Below are 16,077 nucleotides of genomic sequence, written 5' to 3'. Positions count from 1 at the left end.
TTCACTCTGGGAAATTCTTTACCCAGCGGTTTTTAAAAGTGTTCCTAGTCCTGATGTGTCTCCTTTCCGATGCCATTTTGGTTTGGTTTACCCAAAGAGGCTCTACACGACCTGCTTGATCTCCTATCCTTGCAACGTATAGCGAGCGGTGCGGTTGATCACGGTTCACAATGCTGCAGTTGGCGGGCTGAGAGATAGGGGGCGCTAAAAAAGGACCGTAAAAAAAGCTGAATTAATGAGGCACGGACTGACGCGTGTTTTGTATTTCGGGAAGTGTCGCAAGCTACCACTGGTTGAAACAACTAGAAGGTGTTCCCATGGTGCACCGCGCCAGTTAAAGCGCCAGATGTGAAACAACATGGCGGCTGTGCGACGAAACGAGGAATATTGTCGTGAGAATTCGTCTTTGGCAGAAGCGAAATGTCCGTTTTGGGTGATGAGGTGTACTTTGCTTTGTTAACAGTGTTCTCAAGATCATTTTGGCAAAGATTTTGTTCAAATAAAAAGTTATTTCATCGCAAAAACGAGCGATATTTCTGAAAACCCAGATGTAAACAAAAACAGCGATCGCCTGGCATGACATCAGCTGATTGTGATTGATATTGAGATTAGCCGATCATGTTTAGATTGATATGTAGAATAACATATATGTAGAATAATATTTTGTCTACCAATACGCCACCGTGACATTATCCCGATCATTCGTCTATGGTTAAATAGTGGCACGAATTGCGCTTTGTTCAAACAGCATATTTGACTATTGATATAACAAGAGGAGATTTGAGTATCTTGTTTTATGTCTATTTTTCCGCTAGACATTGTCACTTGGTACGGGTATCTAGTATTTTAGTCTATTTGGAAGAATATTGTTGGAGAAAGCATGGAGAAACTTTGTTTCTGTTTTCAGTTTACTCATGCAAAATTACAAAAATGTATTTACCAATATTGTTAGAATTAAATTGTCTAATGTTGATATCACAGAGTCTGTCTCCTTAATCTTGCAATGAAAATTCAGTTGGCATTCAGTAATGAACAACTTGGGTGCCTTTTGTTAGATTTTGGTTGATAATCAGTTAATGTGGGAAATAATACCTTTTAAGTTAATATATGCATGAATACATATAGGAATTTAAAAGAAGTCAACTTGATTTTAATATGAAGTCGCAAGAAGTAAAGTTTCAAAAATGTGAATAGTTAGCAAGTAGAAATATGAACAATTTGATATTTTGTAGGCAACAAAATTTTGGGGGAGGGTTTTATGAACATACACAAGTTAGCCGAGTAACATCATAGCACTTTTATATTCAATGTTTACTCTGAAAATACAAGGACACAACAGTGTCCACCAGGCGGCTGTGTAAGTCAACATCTCTTAATGTCCCCGCTATTGATATTCACTACCATGACTCACCCTGTCAAACTAACAAAAGAAAAGACAACACAGATACTGAAAAGATGGAAAGCTTGAACAGTGCAATTGTAACTTTTTTCTACATCATGTAATACTAGTTACACAGGTTAGTGCTCTGTATATAATGGATTTTTTGCCATCTTCGATGGCTAAACTGGATACACAACTCATTTTGTGGTGTACATGTAACTTTACATGTCAAGGAACAATTTCTGACTTATGTTAAAGGTCTATTTTGGGATTGTGTACGGCAAAATGTATCTGAGTGTCCATTTCAAGCATTACATTTACAATAGGCATAATGAACCTCGCAATCATCCTATTTCTTCTTTGGTACCAGCTTCAATGTAATACAATACTCTGAGTGTTTAATTCTTAATAAAGCATGTCCTTTATATGATGTTATCCATACACATGTACAGTTACTTGTGCTTAAAGTAAACTACAGCCTAAAAGTTACTCTTTTCTTCTTGACTCTCCTGTCATTGTCCGGATGCTTTTTATTTTCAAGTCCTCTAAAGAGCACCTGGTCCCTTATGTGTTGTTCCTTGTCTTCTGGTAGAAGCCAGTTACTGTTGTCTCTTTCATCATTAATGGATGGCAACTTCTCTCTGTACATTCTGCTTGAAACTTGTTGTAGAAAATGGTCCATTTTAGTCATCAGGATTGAAATCTTCTTCTTGTCTTTTTCCAGGCTGCTCTGCAGAATGGATTGAGGAGGAGGGAGATTTCGTTCTCCAAGTGCAGTAGAACTGTAGATATCCTGTGTTGCAGACTGTGACATGTCCTGAGACTTCATACTACCATTCACGCATCTGTGTAAGTATCTCACAACCCGCCAGTGGTTCCCACGATACGCCAGATCTAAGGGAGTAAGACTCTTTGTAGTCGTGGCCTGAATATCAGAGCCTGCACGCACCAGGACCTGTACTGTTTTACTGAGTCCATTCTCTGCGGCAAGATGCAGTGGAGTGTAGCCACGTGTACCTGTGTGTAGAGATGCACCTCTCTTGACTAACATCTTTGTTATCGTTGCTATGTCATCATCGTAGATTTGAAGTCCAAACTGAAGCATGGAGTTTAACGGAGTTCTGCCATCCTTAGTAATAGCGTTGACGTTAGTGGTGCTGCTATATTTACGTTGAAGAAGATTCTTACAGACGAGCACATCTAGTTTCTCCGCAGCCACATGTAGAGGAGTGATACCATGTCTGTCTGCTAGGTCAGCCCTTGCTCCTGCTTTCAACAGTATGTTGGCAATCTGTTCTCTAGTTTTTTCACAGTCCTTGTTGCCATCAGACGTTTTTGGTGGTTCCATACGTGCAGCGAAGTGTAGCGGGGCTCTGTGCTGTATGTTTGTAGCATTTGGGTCGGCAGCATATGAAACGATCAGTTTTCTCACGAGCTCGGCGTTTCTCTGCTCGACAGCGTAGATCAGCGGTGTGTACGAGTGTTTCTCCGCGTCCCACACGGAACACTGCCAGTCGCTGCCCCACCGCGTCGGGAGGTACCCGCACCTGAAGGTGGCAAGGTGGTGTTGTGGTTAGGGTTGTTGAGTAAGAGTCTAAAGGTTCTGGGTTCAAATCCCTATACATTAGTTCTAAGTCGACCCCCGCATTGTGCCCATGAGGCAGGCACCTTACAGCTATTTCCTCACTCAATTCAGGTGACAGAAAATAAGTACAGTCAAACCTGGCCAAGCAACCACCTGGTGCAGGCAACCACATTAAAACAATCCCGTCCATTTTTACCCACCCTGCCGGAGGCAACCACCTGTTCTCAGCAACTGTACCAAGCTGCGGTTAGAGACATCCTCTCAGATGAGACATGAAGCTGGAGGTCCTATGTTTGAGGATAGCCACACCTCGAACGCATTAAAGAACCCACCACATTTACCAAAAAGAGTAGAGATCCATCCTATTGTTAGTGGCCCCAATGTTGTGTCTAACAGTATTTCTATTTTCTACTGATAGGGATGTCCTCTCAGATGGGATGCAAACCACAAACACCTTATGGAGTCCATCCCTGTATGAGTGGATCAAACCTTACAGTCTGGCCTTATGCAGCTTGTGACTACTGTATAAAACTGGTGTGTTGTGCCTAAAGACGGTTTACAAACAAAACAAACAAACAAACCTGTCCACGTCGGCACCTGCTGCAACGAGCGCCTCCACGATTTCCACATCCGCCGTGCGACACGCCCACAGGAGGAAGGACGGGTTGTGGCGTTCCTCCCCCCCAGAGTGGACCGGGTCTCGCTGATGCAGCACGAAGGGTTTGTTCAGGTCGATCAGTCTGGACCGGGCGAGTCTGCGCACCTCGGGTAGGTTCCCGCGGTGTATGGAGTCCCAGAGTTGTTCGGAGGAGGTAACACCCAGCCAGCTGGCAAAGGTTTGGTTTGGAGCGTAGTTATTTTTAGGCATGTCGTTTTGACTTGGTAGGTCTGAGGGCATTTTCAACTTTTAGGCAGTATTATAAACTAACATTCCACAGTTTGCACTACTGTAGTTATAAGTAGTAGTAGTGTCCAGTATTTGATTATACTGCTACAGTTGTCGCTGACGTCTCTGACAAAGGGGTGGGCACTGGTCGGCTAGTCTTCACACCGCGCTTCCAAGCGGCTCTGTCTAGCAGGTCCACGCTGGTGAGGCAGCACACCTTAATGCTGTCCTGACGCATTCCATCCATGATTTCCCTGGTCTACCTACAGGTTGTTTGTTGTTGTGGTATTGTCAGTCGTTGTTGATGATAACCAATGACGTTAGGTGCAGTGTATCTGGCTGTGATGCAGGATATTAAGACTGACAGTTGCATAGTGACCTGGTATAGGCATGCCACCAAAGGCTTTTTTTAGGGACTTGGTGTTTTGATTTCTACATATTATGAACAAGGGCCACAATGGCCTCTTTACATGTGTATGGACAGGGATGCTTGGACTGTAAACAGTGGTGACAAAGCTGTACTTAATGGTGTGTTCTCAGGGTTGAGTACATTCAATGCTGTCTGTTGTCCTATAACAATTACAGTTGCACCCAACAGCCAACTGCATCTAGTCGAAAATAACATTTTTTTCAATACTGAATGGTTGTCTCTAAGCCTTATTTTTTTAACCCACTGACATCCTAAAACTTCACTACAATTAATAAAAAAAAATATTTGTTTTTTAATCGCTTTTTCAGACATCCTACAAAAACTGATCGATGCTAATAGCCCTGGTGCCATCTTTTTACATCTAGTTCACCAGGGCTCCCATACTCACTCCCTCACTAGATAGACTGGCACTAAGGCTACAATGCTATAATTGTAGATCTAGACACACAATCCTCCTTGACATCCATTCTAGGCAATTACAGTCCCATCAAATGTGCTTGACAAACTGACATGAACTGTTGATAATAAGTTAGAAATCAAACCATTGATTGTTATAGTGATTGCACGACCCCAATTAACACATTTGTTAGTATCTTCAAATGCTAACATCTATGTACAGGTTGATAGTGTGATAGTATGATAGTATGATAGAGTATACTGGAGTTCTGAGGGGGGAACAGGGATTCTATGCCCTCGTAAAACAGTAACTTTTACCGGCATGCACCCACATACTCTTTGGAGTTTCAGCTTGACCACATCACTTTGCTAAGTCTGCTCCAAATACTTCCCTAAGTTAGTCCTGGCAGCAGAGACAACAGTTTTCCCTCTCAGACGGCCTTTTAAGGACCCAATAGGCATCATGCGGTCTTGTGGTTAGGGTTGTTGGCTTAGAATCTAAAGGTTCTGGGTTTGAACCCCTTACAGGCCCCAATGTTGTGCCCTTGGGAAAGGCACTTAACACCTATTTCCTCACATGACTCAGGTGACATTGAGTTATAAGCTTTTGTCAGGTATGTCTTCTCGGATAAGGCATAAAGCCGGAGCTCCCGTGTTTCAGAAGAGGCACACCTTAAGTACACACCACACTTGGTGGCGTCGGTGTGGCGTAATGGTGAGAACATAGGGCTGCCAAACAGCATGGCCTGAGTTCGATTCCGGCTCTCCCACAGACATGTCTGGACATGCACCCGACGTTGTGCCCTTGGGAAAGGCACTTAACACAAAATCCCTCACTTCACTCAGGTCATGCCCGTAGCCAGGGGGGGTTCGGGGGGTTCGTCCGAACCCCCCCACAGGCTTGAAGGTCCACTTTTTTAGGCTTGAAGGTCCACTTTTTCAGGCTTGAAGGTCCACTTTTAAATGTTCAAGATTTTTTTCAAGGCGGACTTACTTGTATCACCAGCAACGCCACAGAAGCTAGAATGCTAGAAAAAACTTTGTCTCTGATTTCTCCTCTGAATTTCTCTCAAAAACACAGAAAATGCCCTTTCAGAAGGTTCAATTCTTATAATTTGAAACGCGTGAAGGTCCACTTTTTAATGTACAAGGTTGTTTTTTTCTAGGCGGACTTATTTGTATCACACCAGCGGAGCTGGCATTCCTAGAAAAAACTGCTAACTTTGTCTCTGATTTCTCTCTTTAAAATCCTCTCAAAAACACAGGAAATGCCATATCAGAAGGTTCAATTTTTAAAATTTTCCGGGGGGGAATACCCCCGGACCCCCCTAAAAAACTCGCGCCTGCGGCGCTCGTCTCGCGCCTACGGCGCTCGTTGGTCCCTCAAACATGAAAACGAACCCCCCCATTCAAAATCCTGGCTACGGGCATGCAGGTGTAAATGAGTACCTAGCTTTGTCTAGGGACGTCCCTCGGATAGGACGTTAAATGTAGGTCCCGTGTTTGAGGAGAGCCACACCTTGAGCACGTAAAAGAACCCACCGCATCTTTCGAAACAGAGTAGGGGCATGCCCCGGTGTGAGTGGCTCAAAAAACGTTCCGGTCTAAATGGGGTAGGGAATTTCCCGAGCAGCTTTGTAACCCCTGCTTCTCCTAATGGGTCAGTGAAGTCATGCTTGTCTTGAGCATTGATGTTTCTGGCCTAGGGTAAAGAGATGCTGCTACAGTAGCAATTGAGCCGCCTATCTTCGTAAATCAATGGCAACATCAGACTCTGATGAATTGATTAAAAAAAAAAACAACTTATACATGAGAGGAAGGGTACTTTTCAGTGTGGTTGGATCAAACCTTATCATTACATTCCAGTCTTGTGCAGCATGTGCCTGCGGTGTACTGTTTTTGCTCTTTAAGGCAGTTAACTGGTTATGAGAAACAAACAAGCAAGTAATTTTTACCTGAAATTTCAAAAGTTTCACATTACAGAAATCTCAAGAGTCAATTTTCTTTATTCCATATTAAGAGATTAACATGAAGCCCTGTTCATGTCAGTCATAGTTGAACTGTAGCCCGAATGCCACACAAGGACCTTTAATACTTTGGGAAAATGTTGACATCGTGACCCCCCTTACTGCTCACAACAAGCTGCCCCTCCCTGCCTGTTGCAACATGCTCGGGGCGGCTGATATAAGCCACAGTGCGGACATGCTCTCCCTCGGCTGTGAACATCTCCACCCGATTGTTGCCAGTATCGGCCACAATGATGCGGCCCAAACTGTCCACGCAGATGCCACGAGGAGCCTTCAGGTGGTTGTCTACTCCGGCACCCTTACGGCCGAAGCAAGACAGATACTTTCCATTCTTGTCGTGCTTGAAGACGTAATGACGTTCCTTGTCTGCGATGAAGATGTCCCCTTTCTTGTCCACTGCGACAGACGCGGGCCAACTCAGCCACCTCAGTTCGCTCGCTTCAAAACGCTGCACTTTGCATGCATCTTTCTCAAACCATCCGGCTTTTGCACGGTCCTTCGTACCAGACTTTTTAGTACCGCTTTTTGTTGTCATAATGATTTTGTCAGAAAGAGAGTCCAAGGCTATCCCAGTGATACGCTGAGGAGCTTTACACCCAGGACTACCCAGCTCACGACCCACCATGCTGTAGTGATTAACGTTATACTTAGAATACCATTTATTCACGGACAGAATGTTTGGGGAACCCTCTTCAATGACCCACAGGGTATCGTCGCCGTCGATGGAAATGTCGCGTGGTTTCTTGGTTGTGGGGAAGCTGCGGAGGAAAACACCCTCCATGTTGAAAACTTGGATCCGTTTGTTCCACAGGTCGCTAACGAATATCTCGTTAGTCGAGGACACGGCGAGTCCTCCCACGGAGTCGAACTTGCCATAGTTTTTCTTGTTTTTCTGCTGTTTTCCGAACCCTCCAAACGTGATGATTCTGCCTTCAGCAGTCTGCTGAGTGTCCAACCCTGTGGACAAAACAGTTGCTGTAGTAAAACCATTTGAAAACAAGACCATGGCATGTCCAGGACCAAAAATACGAAAACTGGAAGTTCTGCTGCAGTACCAAGGTCGGCCACCAGGAGGCCTAAATTCAACCTTGTCCTTTGGGTCCACAACATCTACCTACATATCAAATATCAACGCAATCAATTGCACCGGATATGCATTCACAGACACACAAGTACACATATACACACACATGCACACACACTTAAGCACACACACACGCACACACATATACACACGCACACACATGCACACACACATGCACACACACACATGCACACACACACACACAAATTCATCATATTCCCATTGCCCCTGATAATGATTGTCATTGATTAAATATGACTATTAATGATATTGGATGAGTGATCAGATCACTGATACCAAGGCTGGGTGGGTTGGTAGCAAGGCTTGCAATTGGTGGGTTGGTACCATCAGAGCCTGTAGGTTCTGTAATCGCGATGAAGGTAGTCCAGTTCCCAGATCCCTGCATGTGCATCGGGGTAACCTGTACCAATAGCAAATTGAAGCAATAGCATACATTAATTTTTTTGGTGCACATAATGGTTCTTTCATTTTTGCCAAAAATTTTCAGAGAATCTGAGGGATCAGAGAAAGGGAACAAAATACAGACTTCACTGAAGCTGGTGTGTTATGCCGAAAGGCGGTTGTTATACGGGCTATACTGATACAGAAGCTGGTGTGTTACGCCAAAGGATGGTTATACTGGCTATACAAGATAGAAGGATGCCTAGCCTGACTAAATCGCGCTCCTAGCGGCCAGCCTGACGGATACCACCCCCTTGCGGGAGGGGGTCATTAAGTAAAACCTCCGCCAGCGAGAGATTGTGTAAGGAAAGGAAAGTGATCTCGAACCAGTTTAGCTCAAATGAACTCAATGAACAGATGAGCTAATCTTCCACTGGTCGTGACAGAGAAGACAGACACTATGTACAGTATTTACAGGTTCTTTGTACCGGGGGAAATTCCCCTAGCTCTTTTCGACAAGCACAATGAGCAGTGGACCACGGTTTAATGTCCCGTCCTAAGGACTGCGACCCTTTCTGGTAGCATGCATGTCGGGTGAGCGACACAGCTGGGATCGAACCCGGGGCTTCTAGTTCCAGAGGCAAGATCGCTAACCACTGGACTATGCACGCTACCGGATACCGAGAAGGATACCTACTTGGTTGCAATAACACATGACACCTTACCGTAGGGTTACCTTGATCCTGGGTGCTGTGGTGCATGATCACTCCCACTAGTATGCCTGTTGAAATCAGTGCAACCACGGCAAGGACAACTCCAAAAGCAATGAGCCAGCGGTAACGATAGATTGGAGAATTTCCTGTTGAAGACAATATGAATGTCTAACAGTCTGAGTTAAACTTTCCACATTCAGGCAGCATTTGCTTATATCTTTCATCAGTGAAGTGAAAAATCATTAAGTTTGATTTGTTTTGTGTATAATGTATTTCTCATGTCTGTGCCTTGATGTCTAAGAGATAAGATATGCTTAACTGGAAAACCAGATGAATGTGAAAACAGTGTTAGGAGAAAGTTTGTACCTTGGTTTAGACCAAGAGCAGTGAATATATAGTAAGTTTTCTTTCCAGCCCTCTGCTTTCATATCTTGAATTTTTGGATGGATGGATGGATGGATGGATGGATGGATGGATGGATGGATGGATTGATGGATGGATGGATGGATGGATGGATGGATGGATGGATGGATGGATGGATGGATGGATGGATGAACTAACAAACAAATTGTACGACATGTTAACAAACTGTTCAGAATCTACATGTAGTCTTACCTTGGGTGGCCTGATTGGGAACATACAGTGCATTTGGCTGAAGATTCAGCAGATCTGCCTGAAGTTTCAGGACACCGGTAACCCCCATGGTGGGGTCTGCTGGGGGCTTGTGACCGCCTGGTCTGTCCGTCAGGTTTGAAAGAGGTGCAGTCATGTTCTGAGGATCCTGAAGGCCATGTCCGTCACAGGTGTTATCCGCTGTCTGCTGTTGGCCAACGTCCGCTTCGTACATGGGATTTGATAAAACTCGATTGCTCGGATCCTGGGCATCCTGGTCACCGCTTGTGTTGCCACTTATTTCATCATCATATGAAACTAAGTATGGTTCAATGTCAATTTCATCAGAGATGTCAACATGCCCGGGGTCAGAGTTGGTAGTGTCCGTAGTTTTGTTGGCATCTAAACTCTCAGGTGCTTCTCCTACATGTACGTCTTCTAGTTCACTATCATCTACAGAAGACAAAGAGATGTCTTCATTTGTCTCAGATGCACTGCTGTCTTCCTCGTTAATGTCCTTAACAGATGATATATTTGCTTCTGTGGTGAGGGTGTCGCTATTTTCTGTTGTGATATCTGGCTGACTTGCGCAGCTGCTCTCATCCTCACTTTTGTCAGCTTTGTTCATGGCCTCTTCTTCTGCTATTTCTTCATCTGATTTGATATTTGAAGAGATTTTACTGCAGGTTGACATCGTTCTTGTGTTAAGATCAGTGTTTCCTGTGTATAGCAGGCTTAGTTCTTGGGTTTCTAACAAGCTTCTTGAACTGTGTGTATCCCTGTCATCGGTGGAATATATCGGGTTGTTTTCATTCCTGGCTGGTGCAAGTACAGGGTACAGGTTTCAGGGTCATGTTTACAAATCCGACATCTTACTTTTTCATTGAAAGACTGAAATAACTGAAGTCACAGCAAGGATTATAATGAAATTCTTCTGATATGAATTATTTAAAAAGGGACTGTGAGTTGAACTCCATTCCAAAAGTCAATTTTGTTAATACCCCCGGTAATATGTAATATTATTGATTGGTCTGTTTAAGGTAAATCCTACAGTTAAATCATTCAGGGAACTGGTACTAGTAAGGCCATACCAGTTCAATCTGTTGGTCCTAGGATTTTTTCAGAAAAAATATGGAGCGACATGGAAAAAACTTTTTATTTTATTTTGAAAAGAAGTGTGGGTTGAAGATAGGATATTATGTAACATAAATGATAACAGTCTAAAGATCATTTACATTTTTGGCTTGAAAACAAACAAACATTCTATGGTAGACAACCAACACCAGTACAACATTTTGGTAAAGGGAGTCGGGTCATTTTGCTACCGGTACCAAGGAAAATTGTTGAATGCCTTGAGTTCATAGTAATGTAGTGAGTAAAATCTTTCTGAATGGGAGGTGTGGTGAATTTGTTTTTCTTAAATTTGGGAAAAATAAGAGTGGGTGATTAAGAGAATCAGCTAATTGAATAGGTTTGGCCTATTGAGAAAATGCCGTATTTGATTTCAATCAGGGCTGTCTCCAGGACCCGTTCTTCCATCCTGTTATAGAATTTTGATTGTTGGGAGGGACAAAAATTTCACCCAATCCATCCAAAATAAATATGAGCTTCTGGCTACAAACTTGGTGAAAATGCATTGTCGTAAGCTGGAAATGACAACTTTGACAACAAAAATTAGCAACATCAGCTCGCTAACAATAAGTGGGACGAAATATGATTTAATGATGAAGACATCCCTGATTTGAATCCCCAAAGTGTTTGGTACTTAGTACCTCTGAATTAAAGTTTGGAGCAATGACTGTGATTTGACTTCTGATACCGCTTTATCTTCATGAAGTTGAGTTTTAATAACTACCTGACTTAAATTATGAAATTTGAGGTGTTCAGTTGACGTGAAAATAAAATGTAGACACAACTCAGCTTGGCTGTTATGAGAGCCACAAAATTAATATACATTCTACCTAGAAAACAACACATGTTACTCAGCACTGGATATTTACATGATTGTGCCGTAGACTCTGACTCAGTAATGATTACTTATGAGCAGAAAGCTGAGCTCCAATGCTGCACCATTATGTGAACTAGACTAATCAATGTGGCGTCACAGACCTTCGTTAGGGCATTTAGTATTACATTTTTGTAAGCTGAAAATAACAGATTTAACAACAAAATGAACAACATTGGCTAATCCAAATTTGAATTCAAATTTTGTCTCTTCGTTCACAACACCCCAACCATTAATCAAGGTTAATGGCTTTCATTAATACCCCCCCCCCCCCACACACACACACACGCACACATACACAAACACACACAGAAAGGGCAGAAAAAATGTAAATCTGGAGACAGCCCTGGAAACAACACTTACCATTGCTGGAGTCCTTGAGCAGCAACCTGGCTTACAGGGACTCAGCTCTCAGTCTCTGACAGTTCGTGACTTTGGGTGGCAAGGTGGTCTTGTGTAGGGTTGACTTTGAACCTACAGGTCCTGGGTTCGAATCCCTAGCAGGCCCCAATGTTGTATCCTTGGGAAAAAGCAGTTAAGACCTATTTCCTCAGATGACTCGGGTGAAAATGAGTATTATATACCTAGCTTCGGAGAAACGTCCTCTGCGAAACAAACAAAACGGCAAGTCCAGGTGGCAAGTGTGCTGTTAGTGAGGTGTGGTACCCTGGTAGACTCATCAGTAAGATTAAGAACTGCAGCTGCTTTCCACGAAACATTTAACATGTATTCTTTATTCACCATAATCACAGGCTTTAACCATATAAGGACATTCCATGGTCCAATAGCTGTTTGCCAATTGGAAGGAGGCAGCTTCAGAAAGAGCAACCTTTCAAAGACAATGTCGGTAAGAAAATTGATTCGTGACTTGAAGGTGGAAAGTTTAAGTCATGTTTAGTTTCTTCTAAACAGGTAAATAGAAATGATAGTGTACATGTATACTGAAGGCTGTTGTTTTATGATAATCATGAAAGAGTGATTAATGAATTCTTATTTATGTTACAGAGACAAAGTAGTTACAACCCCTGGATAACGATGAAACGTGTGAAAGGATCTATGCTGATTCGTCGTCTGTATCGTATCCCAGCAGGACACAAGCGGTGGCGTCAGCACTGCAGTTCTAGCGCTATAGCACAAACTCTCTTTCTGTACTGGGTACCCCATCAAAGATGCGCAAGGAAGAAAGGAAAATCCTCCTCAGACAGTACTAGGTTCTCCATATTGTCTTTAGGAAGTTAGGAAGCTGAGAGGGTGTCAGAGTTCGGAAAATGATGATGAGTCAACATCTGGGGACTCCGGTGTGGCAGATTTGAATTCTGGAGGCAAGCGGTCACCAGATAGGAGCAGACGCATATGCCGTAGAACCTACTTGGTAAAAGCGATATCAATGAAAAATAGATTATTCAGCTTAATGTTACATGCATACACACGGAAACACATATTATCAAAAGCCTCACAAAAACACTTAAGATTAAGATCCTTGTCTTTATTTTGTTAATGATAGAAAACGAAGAATTAGTTATATTTGTATATATGATGTGTCAATGGTGGAATATAATACTATATGTTCAGAGATTTCCAAACAATTGCAAATAACTTCATTGTTACATGATATCCTAGGGAAATAAACATATAGATAATATCTTCTATTCAAAGTACTAGTAGTTCATACTTAATTATTAGTCTTAGTATAGGAGACAGGAAAGAAATATTAAAAGCATAAGTCTTAGCTGTCCTTTATTTCTGAATGGCTGTTGAGCTTAAGTCTATTTTAAACATCTTTTGAAACCTCTGTATTTTCAATCCAGAATTTTTATACCTTCAGATATCCTGGCTAATCTGAAACTTTATTTGAGAATACCAATTTGGAAGCATCCAAAAAGGTATGTTTGGCTATGTTTGGAAGGTGTTCAGTACCAGGGACAGGAATGTTTGGCTTTGTGGAAGGTGGTCAGCACCAAGGACATGAATGTTTGGCTATGTATAGTGTGCAGCACCAGGGAATATTGGGCTGTGTGAATGGTGTGCAGGGCAGGAATGTGTAGCTACTTGTGAAAAGAGTTCAGGGACAAAAATGTTGGGATATGTATGGAAGGTAGTCAGCACCAAGGACAGGAATGTTTGGTTATGTGTGGATGGTGTTCAGCACCATTGAATATTGGGATGTGTGGATGGTGTTCAGCACAAAGGACAAGAATGTTTAGCTACATGTGGATAGAGTTCAGCTTCAGGAATGTTAAGCGATGTGTGGAAGGTGTTCAGCACCAAGGACAGGAATGTTTGGCTGTGTGGAAGGTGTTCAGCACCAAGGACAGGAATGTTTGGCTGTCTATGGAAGGTGTTCAGCACCAAGGACAGGAATGTTTGGCTGTCTATGGAAGGTGTTCAGCACCAAGGACTGGAATGTTTGGCTGTGTATGGAAGGTGTTCAGCACCAAGCACAAGAATGTTTGTCGTGTAGAAGCTGTTCAACGCCAGAAACAGGAATGTGTGGTCAGCACCAAGGACAGGAATGTTTTTGTCTGTGTGTGGAAGGTGTTCAGCACCAAGGACAGGAATGTTTGGCTAGGTGTGGATGGCTCCCTCAGTGAATGCCTTCAAAGCCAGATTCGACAGGTACATGGAATGTCACCCTGTTAAGTACAACCACAGAGCTTTGGAACACCCACACAAACCCACCATGACAGTTGAGTGAAAAGGAATTCAACAATGAAGAGCGGTCTAAACTGGAACAGTCCTACCTGACCGAAAATTCTACTCTACTCTACCAAGGACAGGAATGTTAAGCTATGTGTGGAAGGTGTTCAGCACCAAGGACAGGAATGTTTGGCTGTGTGTGGATGGTGTTCAGCACCAAGGACAGGAATGTTTGCCTGTGTGAATGGCGTCAAACACCAGAAACAAGAATGTTTGCCAGTCGGAACGGTGTTAAACACCAGAAACAGGAATGTTTGGCTAGTATGTGTGGAAGTGTTCAGCACCAAGGACATGGAAGTTTACCTGTGAGTGTATGGTGTGGTGTGCACTATCTGATGAAGTTTTTATTTTGAACAAGTCCTTTTCCTCTTCCATGAGAATGTTGATACGTATATTTTACCCACTTACATGTCCAAGTTTTAAGGTGACAAAAAGAGAAATTTAATGAAAAAGGTCAAAATGTAAAACTTTCACCGAGAAATGATTACGTCATCTTATGAGCACAGCACGTGATACTACCCATGGGGCCATGCGAACCCGCGAACTCCAAAAGATCCAAGATGGCGGCCGGACATCGCGCGCAGGAACGTCTGACAAACTCCGTCCCTGGGAGCCGGAAAATGGCTGGTTTTGGTGGTGAGTTGTACCTAACTTTGTTCTTCTTATTCTTGTGACCATTTTGACCAAACTTCCGTGGAAAGACAAAGTAACAACGCAGAAATACGACCGAGTTTCTGAGACAGTATGGCGTGGTACACACATGGCTAGATTAATTTGCATATCAATAATAAGGTACGGAAAACTGCTGTTTTGGGGGGTGAGTCGTACCGAGGAGGTTTTTGTACTTATCTTTGCTCCTTTTATCCTTGTGACCATTTTTGAGCAAACCTCCGTGGAAAGACGAAGTAACAACGCAGAAATATGACCGAGTTTCTGAGATAGTATGGGCGGTAGCGTGGCATAGACCAGGGCGCACCCGAGCTGGATTGATTTGCATATTAATCATAATGATAACAGCAAGCAGGTAACGTGCTGGGGGACGAAAGAAGCTTATTTTATGCCCCCCCATCCAGCTTCAACCTGTGTGTACCAAGGTCATGTTTTTCTTTCTGTTCAGCATCATTTTCAAAATCTTAGAGCCAACTAATTAAATTGGCGTGGCCTATTACAGGACTGTCTACAACAGGCAAAACTCTAAAGACACTGTCCCAAAACGCTATTATAAAGTTACATGTAGTCTAGGTTTTGTGTATTAATTATCATGAATGTCTTGTCAACTTATTGTTTAGTTGCATTCTTCAGTGGATGAGTCATGGACTGACATTAAGATTTATACAAGGATTGTAAAGTTTCTGATATGCTCTTTTCCCCAACACAAAGATTTTGGAAATGTAAAAAATTTAATAAATTGATATATCATGAAATATTTATTGTCTGATGACATGCATGTTACTAGGATGTTAATATTGTTGGTGTAATACGTTAATTTGGCATGTGATTTTTCTGAACAAGTTTTTCTTTTGCTCCATAGCTTATGGGAAGTGAAAGTTGATGACCATGTTCCGGTGGGACCTCTCTGCGTTCCTGACCATGCTCCTGTGAGACCTGTCTGCTATGCTGTGTTCCGGTCTAATTTCCAGGAGGATCTGTTTGTGTTCCTGTGTTACCTGTCCATCTACCTGTCTGCTATCTACGAGACAAGAGAACATCGGACGTGAACTGTGAGTTGGCTTGTACTTATAGAGCTCTTTCAAAAATGGGGTCTGCATGCCGCAATGCGTAATCAGTCGTTTTGCTTCAGCTCAATTTGAAGCCAGGCCGTTCTGGGTAAAACCATTAAACGTGTACCTAAAAGTAAT

At 42.8% G+C, this 16,077-nt stretch overlaps 1 long non-coding RNA gene across 1 annotated transcript; it reads left to right on the top strand.

Annotated features, from left to right (window-relative positions):
- The first annotated feature begins 257 nt into the window (after nt 1–257).
- Nucleotides 258–12,599, top strand: LOC136420886 (uncharacterized). The gene is made up of 3 exons (XR_010753342.1): nt 258–422; nt 2,106–2,230; nt 12,527–12,599. It is a non-coding gene; the product is annotated as an uncharacterized lncRNA (long non-coding RNA).
- The last annotated feature ends 3,478 nt before the right edge of the window (nt 12,600–16,077 follow it).

This window comes from Branchiostoma lanceolatum, chromosome 15 (assembly GCF_035083965.1).
Source record: "Branchiostoma lanceolatum isolate klBraLanc5 chromosome 15, klBraLanc5.hap2, whole genome shotgun sequence".
NCBI lineage: Eukaryota > Metazoa > Chordata > Leptocardii > Amphioxiformes > Branchiostomatidae > Branchiostoma > Branchiostoma lanceolatum.
This window is presented reverse-complemented; position numbering and strand designations above follow the sequence as displayed.